We start from the raw sequence: 15,465 nt of genomic DNA, 5'->3' as shown, positions 1-15,465 counted from the left end.
ATGTGCAGTCCAATTCTGGCTCTGGCACTTAACAGCTACGTGACGGCGTAATTCATCTAACCTTTCTAGCCTCAGTTTCTTCATCTATAAAATATGAATAATAATACCTATGCTATCTATCTCACAGGGTTGCTGTGAGGAAAGCGGGTTTTTTTAGGCTATTGGGGTTAAGTGACTTGCCCAGGGTCACACAGCTAGTATGTGTCAAGTGTTTGGTCTGAGGCCGTATTTGAACTCAGGTCCTCCTGACTTCAGGGGCAGCGCTTTATGCACTGCACCACCTAGCTGCCCTGAGGAAAGTGTTTCTTAAGCTATAAGGTACTATATATATGTGAGGGAATGAATAAATATGAGTTTTCAAGACAGAGATTTTTATGTTGAAAGTCAGTTATATAGGTAGGCCTCATTTAGTACAATGGATGTGGTCTAGAGAAGTTGTATAATTGTTGTCTAACATGTTTGGGGGAAGGAAGAAGGCATTTATTTAAAAAATAATATTGTGAATCCTTTTAATGCAAATGTACAATCATATCTGATATATCTTTGATATAAATCCCATTCATTCCAGACTTGTTGCTATCTGCTTTGCTGCTGATCCCTATTCTTACTCCTCATTCTCTTCTTCACCTGGAATAGCATCCTCTGAGCTGGACTGCCAGAGACAATGCCACCCTTCCCCGGGGAAGTTAATCAACTCAATTTTGGAATTCTTTTCTGGGGGTGAGTTGTTCTGAATGGCAAATGCATGAGTGGAAATTCATCTACCCACTCTATCTATTGGGCCCCAGACCATTCTTAACATCTCCCCATCCATTCATTGACTATTTGCCCTGTCATCAGCTACTTAAGCACCCCTCACAACTTTTCACTTCTTACTCCAGGCACACTAATCAATGCTGCAATTGCTTCTGGAAAGCGTAAGGCAACTGACCATCATAAACATCAACTCACTATCCCTGTGATTCCCCATAACAAAACTCCCTTCCTTGGCCAACATGTCCCAGCCAGGGTCTCTCTCTAGAAAAAGAAACTGAAGCTCAGGGAGATTAAGGAATTGTATTCTCCCATATCAAACTTTCCTCTTCTGACTTGTTAAGTGCATCTATTATCTTCATTTCTTCCCTGTCATATCATATTTATGTGCCATTTTAACCTGATCCTGTTGACCTTAACCACTGTTCAAGTTAGTGGGTATGGGATTAGTAGGAGAGATCGTGACTAAGTTCAACTTCATTACTCTGGCCCTTGAGTGCAGTTGTGCTCCTCTTTTTTTCAGCATTAACTTACACTTGACTCATACATATCATTTCCCTAACTGGACTGTAGGCTTCAGAATAAAACACTACCAGGTGCTATCCCCTGAAAACTGTGTTCCCTGCTGGATAACCGAAATAAATCTGACAAATTAATCTCTATTAAGTTATAGCAAGGGACCAACATACCCTCCCCAACCAAAAGAAATACTTGCATTTTAACACATGCCTCCTGAAGATATTACTTCAGGCAACTCGAATACTGGGATGTCAGGCATATTGCAGGCTAGTGGGAAAAATACCAAGGGTCCGGCAGTTTTTCATCCTCTCCAGGCTTTAAGTATTCTCCCTTTATTCAAAGATCATCCTTGTGGTCAACACTCAGCACCTAGAAAACAGCTTTACCAAACCAGGGAGGGGATGTTTGGGCCCTCTCTCACTCAGCTTCCACAGATGTACTGTGAGTGATGAAATGTTATTAGTGGCTGAGATTCTGGGGGTGAGGACTGCAGATGGGTTTCCTGTCAGTGATGTCTCTGTTACTCTAGGCCAGTGAAATTGAATGCTTAGGATAGTTTCCCTCAACTTCTTTAAAATGGAGGGAGATGTTCCCACACCTCTGTTTTGTAACTTAATTGCTTGTTTTTTGAGCTTTCTGTTTATTGCTGACCCCAGAGTTAATAAACAACCCATCAGTGGCTCTGCCGCAAATCAAAGGCAGTTTACAGAAATGGAGATTTCTGATGTGTCTATAATCATCTACAATGCTTTAAAAGTCTAGTTCTCATTCATCAAGTTCTCTCTTTTCTTTGAGGGCAGATGTCAATGCAGGTGAACCTCACATTATGTGGTCTCAATATAGAAAATTTATATTAATTAACAAATGAAAAAAAAACTATGTGTTGCAGTTTTATGGTGTGTTGTGGGAGTCATCTTGAATGAATTCATAATCAGACCACCTCTAATCCAAGTATAGGCATTTATTGGGAATGATGCCTCCATGGGCTGAGTTCCAAGAGGAGCCAGCGACTTAGTAAGACAAGGCAGGCAATTTTATAGTTTAATGATGCTGATAATACAACAGAAATTATGAATATTAAAAAGGTGGGAGGGGTTTGTTAAAGGATTAAGTAATATAGAGAGGTCCTTTCTATGGTTCCGTGGTCAAACATCCTGGTCATGCTGCTTTCTGATTGGCTAGCTATTGTGGTCCTGTCTGGTCAAGATGGAGAGTGAAGTATTACAGTTCTGGCTTGGGCTAAATGGATGATGTGATTGTGGTTGAGTGTAAGGACACACCTGTTCAAGTATGTGAATCAGATCTGGGGGCAGTGGTTAGCTAGAGGAAGTGGCTGTATTGAGTCTGGGGGCAGCTTTATTAGGATTCCATCACTATGCATGAGTTTTTTGAGTGGGGGGATTATCATATACCAGCACTGACTCATATTACCTTGGGTCCACTAATAGCAGATAGTTCAGTTCAATTCAGATGAACTGCTGTCTAAAAGAACTGACAAACTTCCTTGTGAAGTTTTTCTCTCCCCCCAAAGGGTCTCATTTTTAGCTTTTAGAAAGATATTTACATTGAAGATAAAACAAAAACAAAAGCACACACATTATCCCTTTGCCTAATTTTTGGAGGTTCATTCTTCCTATACCATCTCAGTCTCTAAGAGAGTTTCTACATAGCATTGATATCACCAAATTCAAGTTCAAATACTGCATCAGTGCTGGATGAGTTCCTGTCTCTGCTACCAATGATCTGGGTCCCAAAGGTCACTCCTCATTCCTTGGAGCCTCAAAATGGAAATGGCTGGGTGAACACCCTAGCACCATCTCTATTCCTGTATCTGCTGGTACCTTATTCTTCTGACTTTTCAAAACTCATAAACTCATGAGATCATAACCTACAATCTCTTTTCACCTAAAATAAGAGAATAAATGCTGAAACAAATAATCAAGACCCATATTTATAGGCCGTCTGTTGGCCTCAGATGGGGTGTGCCTGGAGCCTTTCCCTTTACAGCAATATTTCTCTTCAACCTCCAGAATGCCAATAGAAAAAATCAGAAAGAAGTCAACCAAATTCCCCATCTGACCTCCCCTAGCACCTTCCCTCTGAGATTACCTTCCAACTACTCTGCATTTTTCTAATACATAATCGATATTGTCCCTGTCCCCCACTGGAATGTGGGCTCTAGGACATTGTTTTTGTCTTTCTTTATATCTCCAGTGCTTAGCACAATGCCTGGCACAGTAAATACTTAATAAATGGTTGTTTACTCACCAACCCACATCCCCATCATACTTTCATCCCAATCCCATGATATATTCCAAAGTATAGGCTACCCAGCTCTTCCTTTTTGGCAGGATTACTAAACTAGCAGCTAAGGAGAATACCGTGGATATAGTCTACTTAGATTTTAGCAAAACTTTTGATAATGCATCTTAAGGAGAGTTATACACTAGACAGTTATAATAATCAGATTCAGAACTGGCTATACTCAAAAGAGTAGTTATTAATAGTTCAATGGTCAATATGGCAGAAAGTCTTAATTGGAATATTCCAGAAATCTATCCTTGACCCTGTGCTGTATAATATTTTTAATCAGTAAGCTGGATAAAGGCATACATAGCATGCTCATCAAATTTACAGATGATGCAAAGCTAGCATGGTGAATGAAAGATTAAAGATCCAAGAGAATCTTCATAGACTAAGACACTGGATTGAATGTAATAAGATAAATTCAATAGATGCAAAGTTTTACAATTGGGTACAAAAAATCAATTTCACAAGTACAAGATGGGGGAAGTACGGTTTGCAGTTGTTCTGAGTAAGATCTGAAGCTTTGAGTGTACTGCAAGCTCAGTGAGTCAGCAATATGATATGGCATCCAAAAAAAAAGGTCATTAATAAGATTTGCAGCTACTTTGAGAAGCAGAGCTTCTAAGAATTGGGAGGTGATAATTCCTTTGTACTCTGCTTTTGTCTGACCTCATCTGGAATATTGTGTTCAATTTTAGGAGCCATAGTTAAAGAAACTAAGAAAGCTTTAAAAAAAAAAGAGCTTAAAAAGCTACAGAATGTCCAGAGGCAGACAACCAGAGTATTGAAGGGCCTTGAGTCCATGTCACATGTGGATAAGTTAAAGGAGCTGGGGTCACATGAAGGAACAGAGGCTGTACCAAATTAGAAGGTATGGTGCTGAACTTGAAATTAAGAAGACTGAGGTTCAAATTCTGCCTTAGACATATATACTAGCTGGTGTGACTCTGGGAAAATCCCTTAACTTCTCTGTACTTCAGTTTTCTCATCTGTGAAATATAGGGGTTCAACTTGGTCCCTGCAGCTCTAGAGCTATGATCCTATGCTTAACTAGGAGAAGGGAAGACTCGGGTAACACACTTACATTTATCCTCATGATGATGCCCATCCAAATGTGAAATGGGGTCCCTTAGGAAGTGGTGGGGTCTTCCTCACTTGTAGGCCTTCAAGAGAAATTGGACATGCACTTGTGGGGAATTATTATTATAAGTTATATGATTATCATACTGAGAAGTCCTTTGGTATATGACTTGTATGAGATGATGGTAAAGATCACTTCCAACTTTCAAATTCTGTGATTCTGTGACTCTACAAAGCCCCATGTAAGTGCCAGAGTGATCAGAGGTGCCTGGGCTCAAGTCTTGCATCTGATGTTTACTAGCTGTGTGATCATAGATGGTTTATTTTATGTCTCAGCCTGTCAAAGATTATAAAAGTTTAGATGGTTTATGACATGCATCCATGGAAGAAGTTCTCACTTTGATGAAACTAAGGTTCTAGATGTATTTCAAGGCATGAAGGACTAGGGGCACAAAGGAGGGGAAATGGCATAGTTCCTGATATTAAGGAACTCATAACCAACAATATCCCTATTTCTGACAAGAGCATCAGTATCCATCCATTTACTCATATTCACAATCTTGACATAATCTTTGACTTCACTCTTGTTGCTGTCTCTGCAACATCACTTACCTATGAGCCCTACTCTCTACTCACAATGCCACCATCCTGGTTCATGACCTCATCATTACTAATATGGCCCATTATGCTGGCTTTGTAATTAATCTCCCTGCCTCAAGCCTCTCCCAATTTCAATCTACTCTCCAAATGACTGTGAAAGTATAGGTATGACTATATCACTCTCCTACCCAGTAAGCTCCTTATCTTCAGAATCAAAGAAAAACTCCTTTTTGACATTTAAATATCTTTGTAGTCTGGCCCCATTCTGCCTTTCCAGTCTTATTGCACATTTCCCCCATCCGTTCTATGGTATCATTATATTGGCCTCTGTGGTCTTCATCACCAACCTCATTTCTGTCTCCATGACTGTGCAGAGTCTGTTCCCAAGTCTTGAACACACAATCAATCTCATCTATGTCTTTTGAAATTCCTGGTTTCTTATTAGACTTAGCTCAAACACAACCATTTGCATGAGGTATTTCCTAGTCTCTCCAACAGCTAAGTACTTTACCCTCCAAGTTTATCCTTTTCAGAGATGCCCCGGAGCTGTTCTTACAGGCCCCTCAGAGTCAGGTGCTACATTTTCAGTGTGAGCATTTACAAGTCAGAATTCACAAATGCTACAAATCAAGGCTTCACTTATTGTTTTGTTAATTATCTAGACTTAAGAAAACGATGAGAAAATGTGAATAATGCCAATTAAGTTTAAAGTATGTCACAAGTACATTTTTTCACAGAACCAATTATTAAACATTTACCAACACAACCTTGCCTTATGTCTCTTTTGTATACTATGTATGTATGTATGTATGTATGCATGTATGTATACATATATATACATATATATGTGTATATATATGTATAAACACACATATACACACATACATACTGTCTCCTTGGTCAGAATGTAAGCTCCTTGAAGCAAGGATTGTTTCGTTATTTTGTCTTTTGATCCATTATGCCTGGCACATAATAGACGTTTTAATAAACGTTTATTGATTAACATGAACATTTTCTTTATTTTTTTTTATTCTGAACATTTTCTTTAAAAAGAGAATCAGAAACCACTTTGATGGATTTATAATCTCACTTCTGCAGTTAATTCCTTTAGTGGTATAGATCACAACCAACCTATGCTTTCTAATTCTGTGCAGCTCTTGTCCACATCCTTCCACAAATCTTCTGTAGAGAGTCCCCGCCCCGCAATATAATTTGAGACTTCCTTTATATCTTTCCGCATTGTATGGATACCCATGGGAATTCAGACTGTCTATTGGTTATCCTTCATCCTTGCTAGTGAGCACTGAACAACATTTTTTTTAAAAAATAAAATCAACTTTCTGTTAATGGATCATCACCAAATTACTAGTGCAAGAGTTAGAATTTGCTACCTATGTGTGGTCAGATCATTGACTGGTTAGAACAAATGTAAAAATCTATATTAAATTAGAAATATGGACAAAGATAAAAAGAAACTTTATGTGACTTTAGTAGTTGCAACCCAAACTAATTAATCTAGTTGTCAACTATATAAAATGGGATGTGAATAAAAGTAAAATATTTATTCTATTAGCACTTCTTACAGAAGCTTAACTGATGCAAAACAATTGCCACAAACAAAAGCCCAGTGGAGCCCAAAAAGCATCTCAGCCAGCCAAGCAGCTGATGCCTTTTGTTGGCCAAGTCATAAGAAAAAAAAGTTGTATCCATCCTCTAGTCTATTTCTCTTACTATTTTTTATAAAAGACTTTTTCCCGTATGACATAACTTTCTCTTTAGCCAGCTACTGTTGTTAAAAGTAACATTCATGAACCCCTTACATCTCAGTAAGCAGCAGTTTAAAATGTATAAATGATGTTTAATTAAATTCTATTTTCTGAACATGAATGTAATGGAATATTCTATGCTCTGAAAAACCAACAAATATGGAGAATTTATTGAAGCATGGGAAATTGCATATGAATTGATACAGGATGAAGTAAATAGAACCTGGCAAACAACACACACAATGACATATAACTATATGTACAGAAAGAACCATAAGATGAAATTGAAAGTTATATAATTACCATCACCAAACTTTGTCACATGGCTAATGTAACAGAGCCAGCATTTTAATCCAAGTCCTGTGACTCTAAATCCAACACTTTCTGTTCACGTCTATTATCGAGCTTTCTAACTATCTCGTTAGAATAACCGCTCTGAGTTGTTGTTGTTCAGTCATTTCAGTCATGTCCAACTCTTTGTGATCCCATTTGAGGTTTTCTTGGCAAAGATGCTGAAGTGGTGTGCCATTTCCTTCTCCAGCTCATTTTACAGATGAGGAAACTGAGGCAAACAGAGTGAAGCGACTTGCTCAAAGTCACACAGCTAGTAACTGTCTGAGTTTGGATTTGAACTCATGAAGATGAGACTTCCTGATGCCATCCACTGTGCTACCTATTTGCCCTTGCTCTGAGACAAAAGATCGTAATAACATTCTTTCCCTCCTTCATTTTAGAAATAAAATATTTGTGCAATAGGAAAAGGGAATTTTGTAGTCAAATATCACTCTATGGAAATTAATGTGGACAGCAGAATCTGTCCAGTTACAGTCAGTTAAGACATCACAGTCTTTTCTTGTGATCTCTCCCCACATTAGAATCTTCCCCGCAAGAAAGAAAAACAGCGAGGCAAAACACACTGGTGAAGTGACGACATATGCTCGTATAGTAGCTGGCTTCTCTACCTGAAAGAAGTGCATTTTATCACCCTTTCTTCAACACTCACATTAATCATTACATGTAATCTGAGCTGAATTGCTTTCCTGTATTGTTTTCATTTACGTTACCGCACTTATTGTCTATATTGCTCTCCTGGTTCCCTTTCTTGATTCTTTATCACTTCATACAAAATTTCTTGATTCTCTAAATTCTTCATATCTGTTGTTTCTGATGACATAATAATACTCCAGTATATTCATATAACACAATCTGTTCAGCCATTCTCCCACTGCTGGCACTAACTTCATTTCTAGTTTTTCACTGGGATGCAAAAGAGTTGCAACCAATTTAGAGGCAGCTGCGGGGTAGGGTTAGTTTTGCACAGCAAGACATAAAAATAAGTGTCTGAAGAAAGCTGAGTTCAGCAAATTAAGGTTGCTCTTTGCGGAGTTCAGACCCCTATTGTTGTCTCTGTGCTGAACCCTGTAGCCTATAATGACTTGCCTGACCTCCAGATCGTATCTCTTAGACTCTTATTCTTGATCATCGCACTGACTCTTCTTCCAGCATACTCTCTGTACTGTCTCTCATCCCTCAACTTAATATCCTATGATCTCATTACCACCTTTGGCTTATTCTACAATGATTCTAGAACCTCCCTAATTGGAAATTTCCCTCAAAGCCATGGCTGTTCCTAAGGCTTGAGATACTGTAGGAGGGTGTGGGGGGGGAGGGGACTTCAATTTGTACCATGATCAACCTCAGATCATGTCAGTGTAGTGAAAATGATTTAGAGTTGGCAGACTTAGATTTGAATTCTAACTCAACTACCTGTGTGACATTGGGGAAGTCATTTGATCTCAATAAGCATCTTTCCCCTCTAAATCATATCATCCCATCTAAACAGAAATCCAGCAACTCCTCCTCCAGGAGGTTTAATAGAGGAATTCCTCTGTTTGTCCTGGATACTACCATTCCCCTGCTGCCCATGTGTTCTTACAGTGACTGGCTTAGCCCAGGAGCTCCTTACTGCTTCAACTTCCTGTGTCTGAAGCCATTCCTGAGCTACATGATTATGGAACTCAGTCCGAGTCTTTCTCCTTGTGAATAAATCTCTCTCTCTCTCTCTCTCTCTCTCTCTCTCTCTCTCTCTCTCTCTCTGTACCTCTCTTTCTCTGTCTCCTTTAAAGGTCAAATCCAAGGGTATATCCTAGGTTCATGAACTGGTCACAAAACAATCAACTGTCCTTAATGGGCAGCTGATAAGTCAACCAGCAAACCAGGAAGTTGAATTTATGCCTTATCAAAGACATACCATCAATGCCAGAACAAAAAACTCAACCATATTCACCTTGTTAACAAACAGTTAACATTGACCAGGGAATCCCACAGCTCATTAAGGAGAAGCAAAAGGTATTCAGGAAAGCATTCTCCCACTCCTCTTGGACACATCAACTACCTTAAAACCATGAGATTCTATGACAAATGAACTGGTGCTGAAGTGAGTGGAACACCAGGAGAACAATTTATGCACTAGCAACAACATTGTAAAGAAAAATGACTTTGAAAGATTTAAGATCTCTAATCAATGTGATGACCAACCATGACTCCAAAGGACTGACAAGAAAGCATGCTACCCAACTCCTGATACTGATAGACACTAAGTACAGAATGAAACATCCATTTTGGACGTGGCAAATGGGAGAGTTTTTTTCTTGAATATGTTTATTACAAGTATTGCTTTTCTTTTTCTTTTTCTATTTGGGAGAGGAGGGGGAAAGAAGAAAAGAAAATCCTTGAGATATTTTTAAAAAATGTACAGAAGAGAACTGAAGGAAGGTCAAAAGGAAACACAGATAAGCAGGACACCTTTGAAAGCAAAATGTTGAATTTATTATATACTTTGAAAAACCAAGTTGTATATAATAAAGATTCTAGTGTTCACATATGATCTTCTTTTTTCTGTCATACTTTGTCTATGAAACTCTTTGGGGAGGTGTTTATTAAGTTCAGAATAAATAAAATAAAAAGAGTTTATGAAAAGTGCAGTAATAGACATATTTTTGTTCCATGATTTCACCAATATCCACTTCAATGAAGACATAAAAGAAGGAGATATTTGGTCACCTTAAGTGTTCTCCATGATGATAAAAGATGTCCTACATAAAGTCCAAATAGAAGGAAGATTTCCTATCCATCATGAGATTTTCTAAATGTGTCTATTTGCAAATGACATTGCAAGAGTTTGAGAAGTGAGTGGGTAGTGAAAAGATAGCGGTGATAGATGTGGATAACCCTTTCTCTGAGTTTGGGTTTGAAAGAAAAGCAATATGGGATTATGGATAGCTTGAGAATTATTTAAGAATGGGGAAACCCGGACATATTTGTAGGTATCAGGGAAGGAGACATCATATAAAGAGACAGTAAAGATTAAAAAGAAGAAATAATTGAACTAAGTTCCTAGAGGAGAGAGGAAAGGATAGGCTCTAGAAAGATGATGCTGCCCAGTGGATATGGAGTTGGACACGGAGTTAGGATTCCCTGTGTTCAGATCCTGCCTCCAATATTTACCACCTGTGAGACCATGGGGAAGTCATTTATTCTCTTGTCCTTAGTTTTCTTATTCATTCAATTTAGATACTAGAACCTGTAGAGATGACCTCATAGGGTGGTTTTGAGAATTACATTAGATAATGTATACAAAGCACTTTGCAAGCCTTAAAGTACTACATACATATATTCATTCCTTACCTGGCTGTATTACTTTGGGACTTCACCATGTGCCTGGAAGCTCATCATTGGGATAACCTAATCATCCAGTAAGAGCTCATCTACCTTGGTACTCCACCATATCACTACCCTCTGCCTCTCTGATTGCAGAGTGGAGCCATGAACTCCAAACTTCCATTTAAGGAGAGATCTTGCATCAGATATATTCTCATTTCAATCACAATAACTAAACATTTATTATGTACCCACTATGTACCAGGCAGTATTAAGCTCATTCTATCTTGTAGCTTCCTATTTTATCTAAATATTCTTGAGAAGCAGTATGCCATAGTATCAATCAATCAATCTACTATGTACCAGGCACTATGCTAAGTACTGGGGATATAAAAAGATGCAAGACAGTCCCCGCCCTCAAGGATCTTACATTCTAATGGGAGAGACAACATTCCAACAAATATATACAAAGTAAGCTATTTATAGGATAAATAGGAAGTAATTAAAATATAGAAAGTATGAAAAAGGGATTGAGGAAGGTTTTCTGTAGAAGGCGGGATTTCAGTTGGGACTTAAAGGAAGCCAGGTAGGTCACTAGTAAGACTCCAGGAGGGAAGAGCATTCAAGACATGGGGAACAACCACAGAAAATTCCCAGAGCCAAGAGATGGAATGTTTTCTTTATGGTACAGTCAGGATGCCAGTGTCACTGGATTGAAGAGTATATGTCAGGGAATAAGGTGTAAGAAAAGAGGTAAAGGTAGGAGGGTGCTAGGTCATGAATGGCTTTGAGTGCCAGAGTATTTTGTATTTTCTTCTGGAGGCAATAGGCAGCCACTGAAGTTTATTGAATGGGGCGGGGGGCGGGGTGACATATGGTACCTGTGCTTTAGGAAAATCACTTTAGTGGCTGAAAGGAGGATGGACTGGAGGTAGAGAGGGCCTTGAGTCAGGCAGTTCCACAAGCAGGCTAATGCCATAATCCAGGTAGGTGAGGAAGACCTGCATTAGAGTGGTGGCAGTGTCAGAGGAGAGAAGGGTGGGGTATATTCAATAGATGTTGCAAAAGTGAAATCAGCAGCTCTTAATAGCAGCTTGCATATGGGGGGATGGTGAGAGATAATGGGTAATCCAGGATAACTCCTAGGTTGTGAGCCTGAAGGTCTGGAGGATGGTTTTGCTCTCTATAGTAATAAGAAAGATAAGAAGGGGAGAGAGTTTGGGGGGAAAGGAGATGATTAGTTCTGTTTAGAACATATTGAGTTTAAGATGTCTACTGAACATCCAGTTCAAGATGGCTAAAGGTCAATTAGAGATGAGAGATTGGGGCAGGAAAAGTAAATCTGAGAATCATCAGCAGAGAGATGGTAATTAGTTTCATGGGAGCTATACTACCAAGTGAAGTAGGATATAGGGAGAAGAGAAGATGGCCCAGGACAGAACCAAGAAGGACACCTAAAGTTAGAGGGCATTATTCAGATGATAAGATAGGAAAGGAGAATGAGAAGAAGCTGTCAAATAGGTAGGAGGAGACCCAAGAGAGAGTAGTGTCCCAAAAACCTAGAGATGAGAGTATTGAGGAGGAGAGAGTGATCAACAGTGTCAAAGACTACAGAAAGGTCAAGGAGAATTAGTCATGGAATTACATCAGAGTCCCCAAGTAGTTCTTTGATCAGTTTCCCAGAAATAAGCTTCAAAGTCCTAAAAACAGGCAGATGTTAATTAGATGCTGGGGGAAAACTCACAGCAGTCATCTTTACCATCAGCCAGTACTTTTGTCTCTGAGTGGGGCTGATTTTACTTAAGTCTTCTCAGAAATGTCTATGTCTCTCCTCAAATGTTTTGTTCGAGGGTCTGCTTTTTTCTCAGGTCCTCTCAGAATTGTCAAGTTGCTTTTCTCTATTTTTCTCAACTCTCAATTTGGCTTTTCTCTGTTTTTCTTATACAAATGTTGCTTTTTTGGTCTCTTTCACTAAGTAAAGTCAGATTTAAAAAGAGGGCAATTCTTTACACATACATATATACACATATAGTATGTATGAATGAATAAAGCATTTATTAAATGTTTATTATATGCAAAGTACTTCACTAAACACAGGGAATACCAATAGAAAAGCAAGACAGCCCTTGTTCTCAAGGAGCTCACATTCCAGAGAGAGACAGAACATATGGAAAATTCCAGCTGCAAGTCAGATGGAAAGGTTGTATGGTTCAGGGTGCAGGATCAAGGCAGATGGCAATGCCTCTTCCTTACTGTCATTTCCACTGATAAAATTGTATCAGGTTCTTATGTTGAACCATTTGGCAGTGCCAAGGACTTTGGTGACAAGAACTTTCTTTTCAACTGGCCAATGGTTAACTACATTGTGATATGTGAACGTAACAGAATTTCACTGTGTTATAAGAAGCAATGACTATGATGAATGAAGAGAAGTTTGGAAAACTTAATATGAACTGATGCAAAGTGAAGCAAGCAGAGCCAGGAAGACAATATACACAATGACTTGTTGTTGTTGTTGTTGTTTAGTTGTGTTTGACTCTTTGTGACCCCATTTAGGGTTTTCTTGGCAAAGACACTGGAGTGCTTTGCCGTTTCCTTCTCTAGCTCATTTTACAGATGAGGAAACTGAGGCAAAGAATGTAAACAAAAAAATAAACTATTGAAACTGAAAATTGTGAAATTATATAAATCAGGCTTGTCTGCAAAGTAGGAGAGGAGTGATCATAGTGTAAAATACTCAATATAATATAGGGATATGGATATGGATATAGATATAGATATGGATATGAATATGGACATGGATATGGAAATTAATTTGGACAGACATTGCATAGAGACAATGAACTATGTCCTGAATCAAATGAAATGGGAGCAAATCTACCTGGATTACACCTGGGAAGTTGCTCACTAATTATTGATCCCAAGCTTCTAACCACCACAAAAGCCTATCTTTTTGACAATGATATTATCCCAATGATGCTACATGGTGACACAGATAATGAAATTATTTGGTAATGAGAATCATGAAACCCTATGATCTTAGAAGAATAAAAATTGCAGGTGACTTAAAGGGCTATAAAAAAAAAACAACTCATGGTGGGTCTAAATAAGCTGCAGCACATTACTAAGAAGTGGCATAAAAGAGAGAATGAAGAACATAGGATTATAGATTTAGAGCCAGAATGGAACTTAAAGGGCATTCGGTCTAATGCCCTAATTTTATAGATAAAGAAACTGAGGAACATGAGAGATAAATGACATGCCCAGGGTCATACCACTAATAATAAAATCTGTCCAAGGTGGGATTTGAACTGAAGGAAGAAAAGGAAATGAATTGTTCATTTAGTGAGTTTGAAGGATGTATGATCCACTTAACACAAAATGTTAAAAGAATTAGAGGAAGGTCTCCAGTGAATTGAATAAATCCCCTATGAAAGATTTCTATAAATCAGATTGGAACAATAAGAAGATAGGGGACCAGGAAAATTAGTGAAGATGACAAAATATGAGAATAATCAATGTTGGGGATGTTTGTGGAAAAAATAGGCACACTAATACATTTTAGAGGGACTTCTTATAATCATTCTGGAAAACAATTGTGAATTATTCCAATAAAGCCACTAAGGTGTCCGTGCCCTGTGACCTAGAGATTCCACTAAGAGGCATACACTCCAAGAAGGTCAATGATAAAAAGAAAGGCCTCCATATGCACTAAAATGCTCATAACAGCTCCTTTTCAGTAGCACTGAACTAGAAACATAGTAGATACTGATTATTTGGGGAATGGGTAAACACATTGTAGTACATGAATGTGATGCAATATAATTGTGATGTAAAAAACAATGAGTATGATAAATATGGAGAAGCATGGAGAGATCAGGTGAACTGATACAAAGTGAAGTAAGCAGAATTGGGAAAACAACATACACAATGACTATAATAAGATAAATGGGAGAAAAAATGAAAATGAAAGCTGTGAAATATGAACAAATTTGCTCCTAAAGGTTATGGGTGGAGAAGAACCATACGTGTGGAACACTGAATATAGCATCAGACTTTTTTTTAATATGTTGGTTAGTTTTGCTGATTTTTTGATCTTCCTTTTTCTTTTAAAAATTCTCTTTTATTATTTTGGATGGCATTCTGAGAGGGGTTCAGGGATTGAATAGAGTGGGGAATGTAGATGATGTGGCAACAAAAAAAAAAGGTGTAGACAGATTGAAATCTGCCCCAATGAAAGCTCTGCACAGAGGAGATCCAATATCCAATGAAGTATGAGATTCATCAGGCTTACTTACTCATAGGGATCATCTTCGACACATGAACTACCCTCCATCCAAACTCTAAATACCTTTGATGCACAGACACCATCTGCCTTTTTGACGGACTCATTGAGAAAGACATCGACACTGAACACATCGTACTCCTTTCTTTAGCTAAGGCCTGACTGAAGCAAGGCTAAGCTATCTCTTTATAGCTTTGGAACTATGAGGCCTATGCTCTAGGGAGAATGAAGGGGCAGCTACTTTGCCCTGCTTTTTCAGCAAAAGTCACATTAAACCTAATTTCTTTCTTCCTGACATCCCAATCAGTGAGCAAAGCCAATGTTGCCTTCACAAAAATAGATCCCTGAGGGATTTTTGAGTTCAGAGATGTGCACAATGGAATAGAACTTTGCTCAGTTTCCCTGCACTCTGGCAGACTACAAAGCTGAGTGAGTCACAGGCCACTTCTGAGTCAATACTTAGAAAAAATCTCTTCAAGAAGGGAGAGATTGATT

General features: G+C 38.5%; 1 long non-coding RNA gene across 1 annotated transcript in view; it reads left to right on the top strand.

Moving 5' to 3' along the window:
* Positions 1 to 8,046, top strand: part of LOC110207297 (uncharacterized) — a 42,283-nt gene extending 34,237 nt beyond the window's left edge. Inside the window, exon 4 of the long non-coding RNA XR_002324122.2 lies at positions 7,901 to 8,046. This is a non-coding gene — a long non-coding RNA (uncharacterized LOC110207297). The remainder of the gene's footprint in view (positions 1 to 7,900) is intronic.
* The last annotated feature ends 7,419 nt before the right edge of the window (positions 8,047 to 15,465 follow it).

Source organism: Phascolarctos cinereus, unplaced genomic scaffold, assembly GCF_003287225.1.
Source record: "Phascolarctos cinereus isolate Bilbo 61053 unplaced genomic scaffold, phaCin_HiC Scaffold_2;HRSCAF=192, whole genome shotgun sequence".
In the NCBI taxonomy this organism is placed as follows: domain Eukaryota; kingdom Metazoa; phylum Chordata; class Mammalia; order Diprotodontia; family Phascolarctidae; genus Phascolarctos; species Phascolarctos cinereus.
This window is presented reverse-complemented; position numbering and strand designations above follow the sequence as displayed.